The sequence below is a fragment of the Piliocolobus tephrosceles genome, chromosome 10 (genome assembly GCF_002776525.5).
Source record: "Piliocolobus tephrosceles isolate RC106 chromosome 10, ASM277652v3, whole genome shotgun sequence".
In the NCBI taxonomy this organism is placed as follows: domain Eukaryota; kingdom Metazoa; phylum Chordata; class Mammalia; order Primates; family Cercopithecidae; genus Piliocolobus; species Piliocolobus tephrosceles.
The window spans coordinates 29,543,599-29,557,401 of NC_045443.1; the positions used below are offsets into that span (position 1 = coordinate 29,543,599).

At 38.3% G+C, this 13,803-nt stretch overlaps 1 protein-coding gene across 1 annotated transcript in view; it reads left to right on the forward strand.

Annotated features, from left to right (window-relative positions):
- FAR2 (fatty acyl-CoA reductase 2) overlaps nt 1-13,803 on the forward strand; it is a 200,103-nt gene that overhangs the window by 117,637 nt on the left and 68,663 nt on the right. The gene's annotated exons all lie outside the window — the stretch shown is intronic.

Consider the following 13,803-nt stretch of genomic DNA (forward strand, 5'->3'; position numbering starts at 1 on the left):
CTGGCCAACATGGTGAAACCCCATCTCTACTAAAAATACAAAATGTTAGCCAGGAGTGGTGGTGGGCACTTGTAATCCCAGCTACTTGGGAGGCTGAGGCATGAGAATCACTTGAACCCAGGAGGCAGAGGTTGTAGTGGATAGAGATTGTGCCACTGCACTCCAGCCTGGGTGACAGAGTGAGACTCTATCTCAAAAAAAAAAAAAAAATTACTCCAGAAATTAAAAGGTTGATATCAATTATTATGCACTATTTGACTCACTAGTCAAAAAAATTTACATCTCTATTCAGATGCATTTGTGTGTGTATTAGTTTGCTTGGACTTCCATAACAGAATACCAGACTATACTGGAATGGGTTACTTAAACAACAGACACTTATAGTCTCACAGTTCTGGAGGCTAGAAGTTCAAGATCAAGGTGGTGATAAAATTAGTTTCTGGAAAGACCTTTCTTCCTGGCTTGCAGACTATTGCCTATTATTCTCTCTGTGTCCTCACATAGCCTTTCTCTGTGTCTGCCTAGAGAGCTCTCTGGTGTCCCTCTCTCTGCTTATGAAGACATCAGTCCTGTCAGATTAGGGCCCTGCCCTGGTGACCTCATTTAACCTTAATAACCTTCTAAAATTCCTGTCTCCAAATACTATCTCATTGTAGGCTAGGGCTTCAACATATGAATTTTAGGGGGACACAGTTCGGCCCATGACAATGTTTATTAATGTCAGTTGTGCCACACTTTTAAAAATAACTGAAATATGTCTTAAACTAAGAAAGTATGTTTTGCAAATTTTTTTATACTCCTAGTGCCCACAGCAAAAGTAGAGACGATAAAATACTGGCTATCACTACTTTCTTTTTTCTTTTATCTTTTTCTTTTTTAAGATGGAGTTTCATTCTTGTTGCCCAGGCTGGAGTGCAATAGCACAATATTGGCTCCTGCAACTTCTGCCTCCCAGGTACAAGGGATTCTCCTGTCTCAGCCTCCCAAGTAGCTCGGATTACAGGCATGCACCACCATGTCTGGCTAATTTTACTACTTTCTAAGAACTTCTTTTTAAAGTAGGTATTATTAAATTGCCTTTTTAGTTTATCTTATTATTTTTATTTTATTTATTTATTTATTCTTGAGATGGAGTCTCACTCTGTCACCCAGGCTTGAGTGCAGTGGTGCAATCTCAGCTCATTTCAACCTCTGCCTCCCGGGTTCAAGCAATTCTACTGCTTCAGCCTTCTGAGTTGCTGGGATTACAGGCGCCCACCACCATGCCTGGCTAATTTTTTGTATCTTTTGGTAGAGACAGGGTTTCATCAGGTTAGCCAAGCTGGTCATAAACTCCTGACCTCAGGTGATCCACCCACCTCAGCCTCCCAGAGTGCTGGGATTACAAGCGTGAGCCACCATTCCCGGCCTTACTATTTTTTGAATTATTATTGTTTTTTTAAAACACAGGATCCCGCTTTGTCACGCAGGCTAGAGTGCAGTGGCACCATCATAGCTCACTGCAGCCTCAAACTCCTGGGCCCAAGGGATCCTCCTGCCTCAGTCTTCCTAGCAGCTGGGATTACAGGCATGTGCCACCATGCCCTACTATGTTTTTTATTTTTAGTAGAGATAGGGTCTCACTATAATGCCTAGCCTGGTCTCAAACTCCTGGCATCAAGCGATCCTTATGCCTCAGCCTCCCAAAGTGCTAGGATTACGGACAGGAGCCATCACACTCTACCTAAATTGCCTTTTGAAAGTCATGAAAACATAATACAGACAGGAAACAAAGTTCTATAGCCTTAATCCTACTACACTATTATACAATTGCTCTCATTTATTTCACTCCTCTCCAATCTTTTCCACTGATAAAAATCACAGGGTGTCGGGCGCGGTGGCTTACGCCTGTAATGCCAGCACTTTGGGAGGCCGAGGCGGGTGGATCACCTGAGTCAGGAGTTCCAGACCAGCCTGACCAACAAGGTGAAACCCTGTCTCTACTAAAAAAAAAAAAAAAAAAAAAAAAAATACAAAAATACAAAACTTAGCCAGGCATAGTGGCAGATGACTGTAGTCCCAGCTACTCGGAAGGCTGAGACAGGAGAATTGCTTGAACCCAGAAGACAGAGGTTGCAGTGAGCCAAGATCACACCACTGCACTCAAGCCAGGGTGACAGAGCGAGACTCTGCCTCAAAAAACAAAACAAAAAATCACAAGGATTTGTAATAGACATTACATAAGTTTATGTGTAAACTTTTTTCATTGACATTATTTTGAATATTATTTTGTAAATGCTTTTCCTAACATAATTATTGAAAGAATTTCAATGTTTAATTTTGATGAAGCAGAAAAACTTCCATTTACTGATTTTTACAAAAAAACAATGACTTTCTTTGATATAATCAGCTCATATTATCATGCCTTTTGCCAGCGAAAACTCCATTTTTCTACATGAGATATCTCTCAACACACAGTATTTTCTTTGAGCCTTCAAAAAAGCCAACAGAATTATCTGAAAATGAAATTGACTTGATTATCTATAGAATTATCCACATACAGCAACCAATACTAAATGACTTTTTTTCTCAGCTGACCCTGTACTGGCTCAATCATCACTCTTTTTTGAGTTTGCCCATAATAGATTTGGTTGAATGAAATTGAGAAGCTCACGTTTTGTGAGAGCTGGGATTATGGACTCATTTATAGCACAGACACTGAAAGAAACTTGGTGAAAATGAAAAGAGGGAAATCTTTCTCTTGAAAAGTCTTCCTTCATCTCCACTTTGAATATTATCAAGATTTTCCATACATGTAATTTGCTTGGGTAAATGTAATTAGTTATGAATGATTTATTATAAAGTAAAGATTGGTAGGAGGTCATGTTTGTACTTAGCTTCATAGGCAGAAATTTAAGTCTTAAATTTTGACTTTTTAAAGAATGTGCTGGCATGAAATGAAAATTAAAGAAAGTTCTAGAAAAATGGTTCTTTGGCAGAAGGAATTTTTCCCACTGGAGCACCTTTAGCAAAGTCTGGAGACATTTTTGTCATCACCCCTGGCAGATAGGGTCGGGTGGGAGCCTTAGGTTTTCACATCTAATGAAGGGAGGCCAGAGATGCTGCTAAACATCCTACATTGCACTGGACAACTTTCACAACAGAGAATGATCTGGCCCAAAATGTCAATAGTGCCAAGATAAAAAATCCTTGGTCAAGAGTAACATTCCTGAGAGGAAAATCATCTTGTTTCTTTTCAAAAATGTTTCTCTCTAGTGGACAACCAAGACATTTGGATAAATTTGTCTTTCTTACGTGTTTGAATCTTAATTTTTTTATATTCCATAAGAACTACCTAAAGAATAAAGTTCCCATATGCTGAAACCTGCAACAAATATATAACTTAACACACCTATAATGATTTAATATTTTAACGTCAGTTCTCTAGGAATTAGAACAGACTCATTTTATCACCAAAAGGAGAGAAAACTCTCTCTACTCATAACTATGAAAAATTGGTGATCTTTACTCTAGAAGAGAAATGAAAAATGTAACCTTCATAAAGCCTGTTCATTGCTAACCCCAGTGCCTAGACAGGGCCTGACACATGTAGGCATTTAGTAAAAATACACAGACTGACTCTCTTTTTTCTTTTTTTCATTCAGCCATCCAATATTGTACATTATATAGGATGCTTGAGAGCGTTAGTATTCTGGAGATTGCCAAAGTGACTTAGACATCTCACAAGCCATATCGTGAGCATGAGGGGTAGGAAATTATCCTCTGCTCTCTGCATTAGTAGTCTGAGAAAATGTGAAAGGAGGCCGTGACCCAGTGAGCTGTTCTAAAGTAGAAGGAGGACCTTCTGGAGTTGCATATATACTGTTATTGACTGTGAAACTATTTTAGTTTAAAAATAATTCAATTAATTATTTTATTGAGTTATATTATGGGTTAACAATTCCTAAACTTAACAAAGTTGTAACATATGAAATTGGATTTCAGGGAGCCAAATTTGATAGGTTGCTGCAAAAGTCATTGTGGCTTTTGCTATTGAAAGTAATGGCAAAAACCGCAATTATTTTTGCACCAACCTGATTTATAGGCATTTCTGCAATGAGGCATCAAGCTATATCTTGAATTGGAAGCAAGAGGTAGAAGAAACATCTCTGATGCAGGTTTGTCCTGAGGGGAGGAATTCCTTTTGACATTTTTCAGAATCACTTAAATTGATTAAAATCAGGACACAACTCCTGTGCCACCTCCTCGTGACAATTGGGTAACGAGGGCCAGAAGATACTGGCTTATGTTTTGTTTTCCTGTGAAAGCATTCAGCGTCCTCTGCCACATGATATACTGTGTTTGGGAAATATCTGGACAGAGCCAGGAAATTCCCTTCTTTGGGGACACGTTGAGTCTTCCTTTGTCCCACAAGAAATAGGTTCAGAGTAACAAGAGGAAACAGAGCAAAATGGCTAAATAGGAGCCTCCAGTGATTTTACCCCCTGCAGAAACACCAAACTGAACAACTATCCTCATGAAAAATCACCTTCACAAGAATCAAAACTCAGGTGAGCAATCACAGTACCTGGTTTTAATATCATATAAGGAAAGAAGCACTGAAGAGTCTAGGAAAGATAGTCTTAAATTCCCTATGCAGCCCCTCCTCTATACCCCCCAGGCAGCAGCCACGTGAAGCAGAGAGATAATCTGTGCAATTGGGGGAAAGAGTGCTCAGTGATTGTGGGATTTTGCATTAGAACTTAGTGCTGCCCTGTCAGAGAGTAAAGCAACACAGGACAGAACTCAGCCAGCTCCCACAGAGAGAACATTTAGACCAGCCTTAATCAGAGACAAATTGTCCTTCCCAGTGGTCAGAACCTGAGGTGAGCAAGCCACACCACCATGGGCTAAAGTGCTCTGGGGTCTTAAACTTGAAAGATAGTGTAGGCTTGAAGGAGTACAATTCCTGGGCAAGTCTTGGTGCAGTGCTGGGCTGGGTTTGGAGCCAGTAGACTTGGGGTGCACGTGACCAAGTGAGAAACCAGCAAGGGCAGCCAAAGGAGTCCTTCACCATCCCTCCCCTAACCACGGGCAGTGCAGTTCACAGATCTGGTAGAGACTCTTTCCTTCTGCTTGAGGACAGGAGTGGAAAGAGTGAAGAGGACTTTGTCTTGCAACTTGGAACTCAGCTCAGCCACAGTGGGATAAGACACCAGGCAGAGTCCTGAGGGCCCCCATTCCAGGATCTAGCTGTTAGATGACAATTCTAGACACACCCTGAGCCAGAAGGACACCTGCTGCCTGTAAGGGAAAGAACCAGTCCTGGCAGGATTAGTCACCTGCTAAATAAAGAGCCCTTGTCCCTGAATAATCAACAGTGATAGCCAGGCAGTACTTGCCAAAGGCATTAGGTGAGATTCAGAGCTGTGCTGGCTTCAGGTGTGACCCAGTGCATTTCTGGCTCTTTGGCTATGGGGACAGACTCCTTCTGCTTGAGGACAGGGGAGGGAATAGCAGGAAGGACTTTGTCTTGTGGCTTGGGTGCTAGCTCAGTCAATGTAGACAAGAGCATCAAGTAAATTCCAAAGGTACCTGACTCCAGGCCCTGGCTCCAGGAAGGCGTCTCTGCACCTGCCTGGGTCCAGGGAAAGCTCACCACCCTGAAGGGAGACAAGCTCAGTTTGGGGGAAATTAAGAGAAGAAAACAAGAGTCTCTGCCTGGTAATACAGGGAATTCTCTTGGATCTTACCCAAGGCCACCAAGGCAGTACTTTCATGACTATGCAACAGCAACAGTGTTGCTGGGTTTGGGGTACTCCCTAATGCAGTAAGGCTGCAGTGACAAAAGACATAGATCACAACACCTAGGTCCTTTTGAATACTTGGAAAGCCTTCCCAAGAAGGATCGACACAAATGAGCCCAAATTGCAATGATTACAATAAATACCTGATGCTTAAACATCCAGATACCAAAGAACATCCAGAAGCATCAAGACTACCCAGGAAAACATGACCTCACCAAATGAACTAAATAAAGCACCAGTGACCAATCCAAGATAACACAGAGAAGGAATTTAGAATACTATCAGATAAATTTAACAAACAGATTGAAATAATTAAAGAATCAAGCAGAAAATCTGGAGCTGAAAAATACAGTTGACATACTGAAGAATGCATCAGAGTCTCTTAATACGAGAGCTGATCAAGCAGAAGAAATAACTAGAGAGCTTGAAACCAGTTTTTTTTTGGAAATAGAGAAGACAAAAGAAAAAAAGAACAAAAAAAGAATGAAGCATGCCTACAAGATCTAAAAAATGGCTCAAAAGAGCAAATCTAAGAGTCATTGGCCTTAAAGAGGAGGTAGAGAGAGAGAGATCAGGTAGAAAGTTTACTCAAAGGTATAATAACAGAGAAATTCCAAAACCTAAAGAAAGATACCAATATCCAAGTATAACGAGGTTATAGAACACCAAGTAGATTTAACCCAAAGAAGATTATCTCAAGACATATAATAATCAAACTTCGAAAGGTCAAAGATAAAGGATCCTAAAAGTAGCAAGAGAAAAGAAACAAACAACATGCAATAGAGTTCCAACACATCTTGTAGCAGACTTTTCAGTGAAAACCTTACAGACCAGGAAAGAGTGGCATGACATATTTAAAGTGCTGAAGAAAAAAATATTTTACCCTAGAATAGAATATCTGGCAAAAATATTCTTCAAGCATGAAGGAGAATTAAAGATCTTCCCAAACAAAAGCTGAGGGATTTCATCAACGCCAGACCTGTCCTGTAAAAATGCTAAAGGCAGTTCTTCAATCTGAGAGAAAAGGATGTTAAGGAGCAAGAAAAAATCATCTGAAGGTACTGAAAGCTCACTGGTAATAATAAGTACATAAACACAGAATATTATAACACTGTAACTGTGGTGAGTAAACTACACTTAAGCAGAAAGACTAAATGATGAACCAATCACAAATAATAACTCCAACAATTTTTCAAGACATAGCCAGTACAATAATACACAAAAAGAAAAAGTTAAAAAGTGGGGAGATGGGCCGGGCGCGGTGGCTCAAGCCTGTAATCCCAGCACTTTGGGAGGCCAAGACGGGCAGATCACGAGATCAGGAGATCGAGACCATCCTGGCTAACATGGTGAAACCCCATCTCTACTAAAAAATACAAAAAACTAGCCAGGCAAGGTGGTGGGCGCCTGTAGTCCCAGCTACTCGAGAGGCTGAGGCAGGAGAATGGCGTAAACCCAGGAGCCGGAGCTTGCAGTGAGCTGAGATCCGGCCACTGCACCCTAGCCTGGGCGACAGAGTGAGACTCTGTCTCAAAAAAAAAAAAAAAAAATATGGGGAGATGAAGTTAAAGTGTAGAGTTTTTATTAGTTTTCTTTTTGTGTGTGTGTGTTTTTTTTTTTTGTTTATGCAATCAGTGTTAAGTTGTCATGGGTTATAAGACAGCATTTGCAAGCCTCACATTAACCTCAAATTGAAAAACATACCATGTATACCTTAAAAATAAAAAGCAAGAAATTAAGACTTGGCTTGGTGGCTCATGCCTGTAATCTCAGCACTTTGGGAGACCCAGGCAGGCAGATCACCTGAGATTAGGAGTTTGAGACCAGTCTGACCAACATGGATAAACCCCATTTCTACTAAAAATACAAAATTAGTCGGACGTGGTGGCGCATGCCTATAATCCAAGCTACTCAGGAGGCTGAGGCAAGAGAATCACTTGAACCCCAGAAGCAGAGGTTGTGCTGAGCCAAGATCGCACCACTGCACTCCAGCCTGGGCAATAAGAGCAAAACTCCATCTCCAATAAATACATAAATAAATAAAGCAAGAAATTAAATCATATCACCAGAGAAAACCACCTTCACTAAAAGGAAGACAGGAAGGAAAGAAGGAAGAGAAGACCACAAAACAACCAGAAACTAAATAACAAAATGGCAGGAGGAAGTTATTACTTATCAATAATAACATTGAATGTAAATGGACTATGCTCGCTAATCAAAAGTTATGGAGTGACTGAATGGGTGAAAACATAAGACCTCATGATCTGTTGCCTACAATAAACACACTTCACCTATAAAGATACACATACACTGAAAATAAAGAGATGGAAAAAGACATTTCATACTAATGAAAACCAAAAAAGAATACTAATAGCTATATTTATATCAGACAAAATAGATTTCAAGACAAAAACTATAAGAAGGGACAAAGAATGTCATTATACAATGATAAAGATATCAAACCAGCAACAGGATATAATGATTGTAAATATATATGCACCCAACACTGGAGCCCCCAGATATATAAAGCAAGTATTATTAGAACTAAAGAGAAATATAGACCTCAATACAATAACAGCAGAGGCTTCAACACCCCACCTTCAGCACTGGACAGACCTCTCAGACAGAAACTCAATAAAGAAACATTGGACTTAATCTGCACTATAGATCAAATGGACCTAATAGATATTTACAGAACACTTCATCCAACAGCTACAGAATACACATTCTTCTCCTCAGAAGATGGATCACTCTCAAGGATAGACCATATATCAGGTCACAAAACAAGTCTTAAAACATTACAAAAATGGAAATAATATCAAGCATCTTCTCTGGCCAAAATGAGTAAAACCAGAAATCAACAACAAGACCAATTTTGAAAACTATACAAACACATAGAAATTAAACAATATGCTCCTGAATGACCAGTGGGTCAATGAAGAAATTGAAAATTTACATGAAACAAATGACAATGGAAACACAGCATACCAAAACCTATGGGATGCAGTGAAAGCTGGACTGAGATAAGTTTATGCTTGGTAGGTTGTACATGTTTAGGAATGTACAACCTACCAAGATTAAGCCATGAACAAATTCAAAACCTGCATAGACCAATAACAAGTAATGAGACTGAAGCCTTAATAAAAACTCTTGCAGCTCATTACCTGATGGCTTCACTGCTGAATTTTACCAGACATCTAAAAAAGAACAAATACTAATCCTACTCAAAGTATTCCAGAAAACAGAGGAGGGAGGAATACTTCCAAACTAATTTTATAATACCAGGATTACACTGATACCAAAACCAGATAAAGACACATCAAAGGAAAAAAAGGAAAGAAAGAAAACTATAGGCCAATATCCCTGATGAACATTGAGGCAAAAATCCCCAAGAAAATACTAGCAAACTGAATTCAAGAACACATTAAAAAGATCATTCACCATGATCACATGGAATTTATCACGTGCAAATTAGTCAATATGATACATCATACCAACAGAATGAAGGACAAAACCATATGATCATTTCAATTAATGCTGAAAAAAGCATTTGACAAAATTCAACATCCCTTTGTGATAAAAACACTCAAAAAACCGGGTATAGAAGGAACATACCTCAACACAATAAAGGCTGTATATGACAGCTAGTATCATACTGAATGGGGAAAATTAAAAGCCTTTCCTCTAAGATCTGGAATACAACAAGGATGACCACTGTCACCAATGTTATTCAACATAGTGAAAGTCCTAACTAGAGTAATCAGACAAGAGAAATAGGCCACGTGCAGTGGTTCATGCCTGTAATCCCAGCACTTTGGGAGGTCAAGGTGGGAGCATTTCTTGAGCTCAACAGTTTGAGACCACTGTGCAGTGTGGGCAACATAGTGGGATCCTGTCTCAAAAAATTAAAAAAAAAAAAAAAAAAAAAAAAAGGAGAGAAAGGAGAGGGAGAAGGAGAAAGGGAGAAAAGGCATCTAAATTGGAGAGAAGAAGTTAAATCAGCCTTGTTTGCAAATTATATGATCTTATATCTTGAAAAGCTAAACACTCCACCAATAAACTGTTAGAACTGATAAACAAATTCAATAAAGTTGCAGAATACAAAATCAACATACAAAAATCAGTATTATTTCTATATGCCCACAGTGAACACTCTGAAAAAGAAGGTAATCCCATTTACAATACCTACAAATAAAAAATTAAATACCTACAAATTAACTGATGAAATAAAAGATATCTACAACAAAACCTACAAAACATTGATGGAAGAAATTGACAAGGACACACAGAAAAATGGAAAGATATTCCATGTTTATGTGTTGGAAGAATCAATAGTGTTAAAATGTCTATACTACACAAAGCAATCTACAGATTCAATTCCATCCTTATCAAAATACCAATGACATTTCTCACAGAAATAGAAAAAGTAATCTTAAAACTTATATGGAACCACAAAAGACCCAGAACAGCCGAAGCTATCCTGGGCAAAAAGAATAAAACTGGAAGAATCACACTGCCTGACTTCAAATTATACTACAGAGCTATGCTAAGCAACACAACGTGCTACTGGCATAAAAACAGACACATAGACCAATGGAACAGAGCAGATAATCTAGAAACAAATCCACACACCTAGAGTAAATTCATTTTTTACTAAGGTGCTGAGAACATACACTGGGGAAAGGACAGTCTCTTCAATAAATGGTGCTGGGAAAACTGGATATCTATATGCAGAAGAATGAAACTAGACCCCTATCTCTTGCCATTTGCAAAAATCAAAACAAATTGGATTAAAGATTTAAATATAAGACCTCTAACTATGAAACTGCTGCAAGAAAACCTCAGGAAAGTCTCCAGTACATTGGTCTGAGCAAAGATTTCTTGAGTAATACCCACAAACATAGGCAACAAAAGCAAAAAATGGACAAATGGGATCAGCAAAGGAAACAAATAACAAGGTAAAGAAGCAACCCACAGAATGAGAGAAAATATTTGTAAACTATCCATCTAATGGGATTAAGAACCAGAATATATAAGGAACTCAAACAAGTCTACAGAACAAAATCTAATAATCCTACTTAAAAATGGGTAAAAATCAGAATAGACATTTCCCAAAAGAAGACATACAAATGGACAACAGGTATATGAAAAGGTGTGCAACATCACTGATCATCAGAGAAATGCGAATCAAAACTACAGTGAGATATCATCTCACTCCAGTTAAAATGGCTTTTATCCAAAGACAGACAATAACAAATGCTGATGAGGATGTGGAGAAAAATGAAGCATCATATACTATTGGTAGGAATGTACATTAGTATAATCACTATGGAGAACAGATTGGAGGTTCCTCAAAAAACAACAAATGTACCATATGATCCAGCAATCCCACTGGTAGGTATATACCCCAACAAAAGGAAATCAGTATATCAAAGAGATATCTGCACTCCCATATTTATTGCAGTGTTATTCACAATAGCCAAGATTTGGAAACAATCTAAGTGTCCATCCATAGATGAATGGATAAAGAAAATGTGGTAAATATACACAATGGAGTACTATTCAGCCATGAAAAGAATGAGATCCTGTCATTTGCAACAACATGGATGGAGGACATTATGTTAAGTGAAGTAAATCAGGTGCAGAAAAACAAACTTGACATGTTCTCACTTATTTGTGGGAAATAAAAATTAAAACAATTGAACTCGTGGACAAAAAGAATAGAAGGATGGTTATCAGTGGCTGAGAGGAATAGTGTTGAAGAGAGTGGGTAATGGGAATAAAAATACAGTTAAGCAGAATGAATAGGACCTAGTATTTGATATCAAAACAGGGTGACTAAGTCAACAATAATTTATTGCAAATTTAAAAATAACCGAAAAAATATAATTGGGTTGTTTTAACAAAAAGAAAGGATAAATGCTTGAGGTGATGGGTACCCCCCCTTACTCTGATGTGATTATTATACATTGCATGCCTGCATCAAAATATCTCATGTGCCGTATAAACATATATACCTACTATGTACCTAAATGTAGGCTCATTAGATATATCTTACTTTAAACAGAAATCTCTAAAATTTTAGATCATACATTGCAAAACTGTGTCTGGGGTCAAAATATCCTAACAGTATATTTCCATTTGTAGAAAATATGACTTTACTAGAGTATATGATAAGAGAAGCATGTGATATCTTCAGAACAAATGAAGTTGGGAAGTCACCCTCTCCAAACTCAATTTTCCTTCTATTTTTGTGCCAACCACATTTATTTATGCCGACTATCCTATTAAAGAAGTAGGGTATCTCAACATTTTTAAAGAAATAGGCAAAATTTATCATGAAGTATAGTTATATTTGGTGAAAATACTTGGCTGTTATGATTGAGTTTTAAATTGACTCCTTTTATTTGCAAAAGAAAATGGGTATACACAATGTATGAGACAGGACATTTAAAATAAATGTCAAAAAGAAAAGCTAGAAACCATTAAGAAGAAAAAATATAAAATCAGTGACTATGCTAATAGCCAATATTTGAGTCTACGCTATAGGCAACATATATTGCTAAGGGTTTTGCATGTATTCACTCATTCCATCCTTACCACAGCACTATTAAGTGGATACTTTCGTTACCCATATTTTCCTGATGAGTGGCTGAAGAGAGGTTAGTAATTTCCTGAGGTCACACAGCTAATAAGCGGTAGAACTGGGATTTTACTTCAGACAGTCTTGCTTAGAATTGAATGCTAATCTTGGGTGCTATTCTGCTCTCCTAACTCGGGGACACTATTCTGAGCTTCAAAGCAGGCAAGGCAAGAATATTCAATACTGTTTCCAAGTGCTAAATTCTCGAGAAAGTCCCTGGGTGAATTGTAATATACTCATGTAACATTATGTAATATGACAAAAACAAGATCCAAAAGTGTTATTCATAATATTTCTCTCATCCACCCTCAACAAAGGGAGCTCAAATAGTAACTCAGTGAACACAGCTAATGTGATTTGAAATCCAGATTTCTTAAAATGAATAGCATTGATGATTGAGTGTAATTTCTGTCATTGATCCCTGTTTTAGTTACTTCATAGCATGTGCAGCAGTCTGTGATGATCTTGTTTATATGTTTATTTGACTTTGCATTGCTGGCCTCCCCTGCTAGAGTGACAGTACGGACCAGTCTGCTTTGTTCATCTGCATGTCTTTAGAACTTAGCATAGAGTCTGGAATGGTAGGTACTCAAAAAAATTTTTTTTTAGTAAATAATCCCCCAAAGGCAAAGAATTCCATCTAAGAATATGGCCTCAAAGATCTTCAAAATATAAATTATGACTAAGAAGAGTTATTGTTGCTTAAGGACTAGCAGAGCATTCTGGACTAGAGTTGAAGAGCAGGGTATTGACTCTTTTAGTTGTTTTTTTCTTCTTTATAAGCCCTGATGTCAGGGCCTATCCCTGGAGCTGTTCTGCAGGATCCACCCAAACCCTGTCCAAAGAAGCAGTTGAGGTCTTCCCACAGCTGACAAAGTGAGTGGACAGAAAGAAAGATCTTCCCCCACACCTCCAGCACTGTTTAGTTCAAAACTCTCTCCTGCGGTCTCCAATCAATTATCTCCAACCTGAACTGAAAGACAAAACACTTCATGTTGCATTTCTGCAGCAAGAGTTGCATCTGGCTTCCCGCTACCAGATTCGTTTTTTCGCAGCACTTCTGCAAATGCAGGACTTATGTGGACAAACCAAGCCCTGCATCGCAACGTATTTCAGGGCACACCAGGGCCAGTGGGCTGTGGCCTCCCTTTTCAGCCTCCTCCACCTTTGCTTTTCAGTGTCTCCACCCCATGAGCAGCGTATGAGGGGGAAAAAGGTGGCACTCGACCTAGACCCATTTTCAACTCACGGAAGAGATTAATAAAACTATATTATTTGTTCCAATATTTTCTCTAAATAAATCTGAAACTCAAACCCTAATTACATCATAATTTTTTTTTTTTTTTTTTTTTTTTTTTTTTTTTTTTTTTTTTT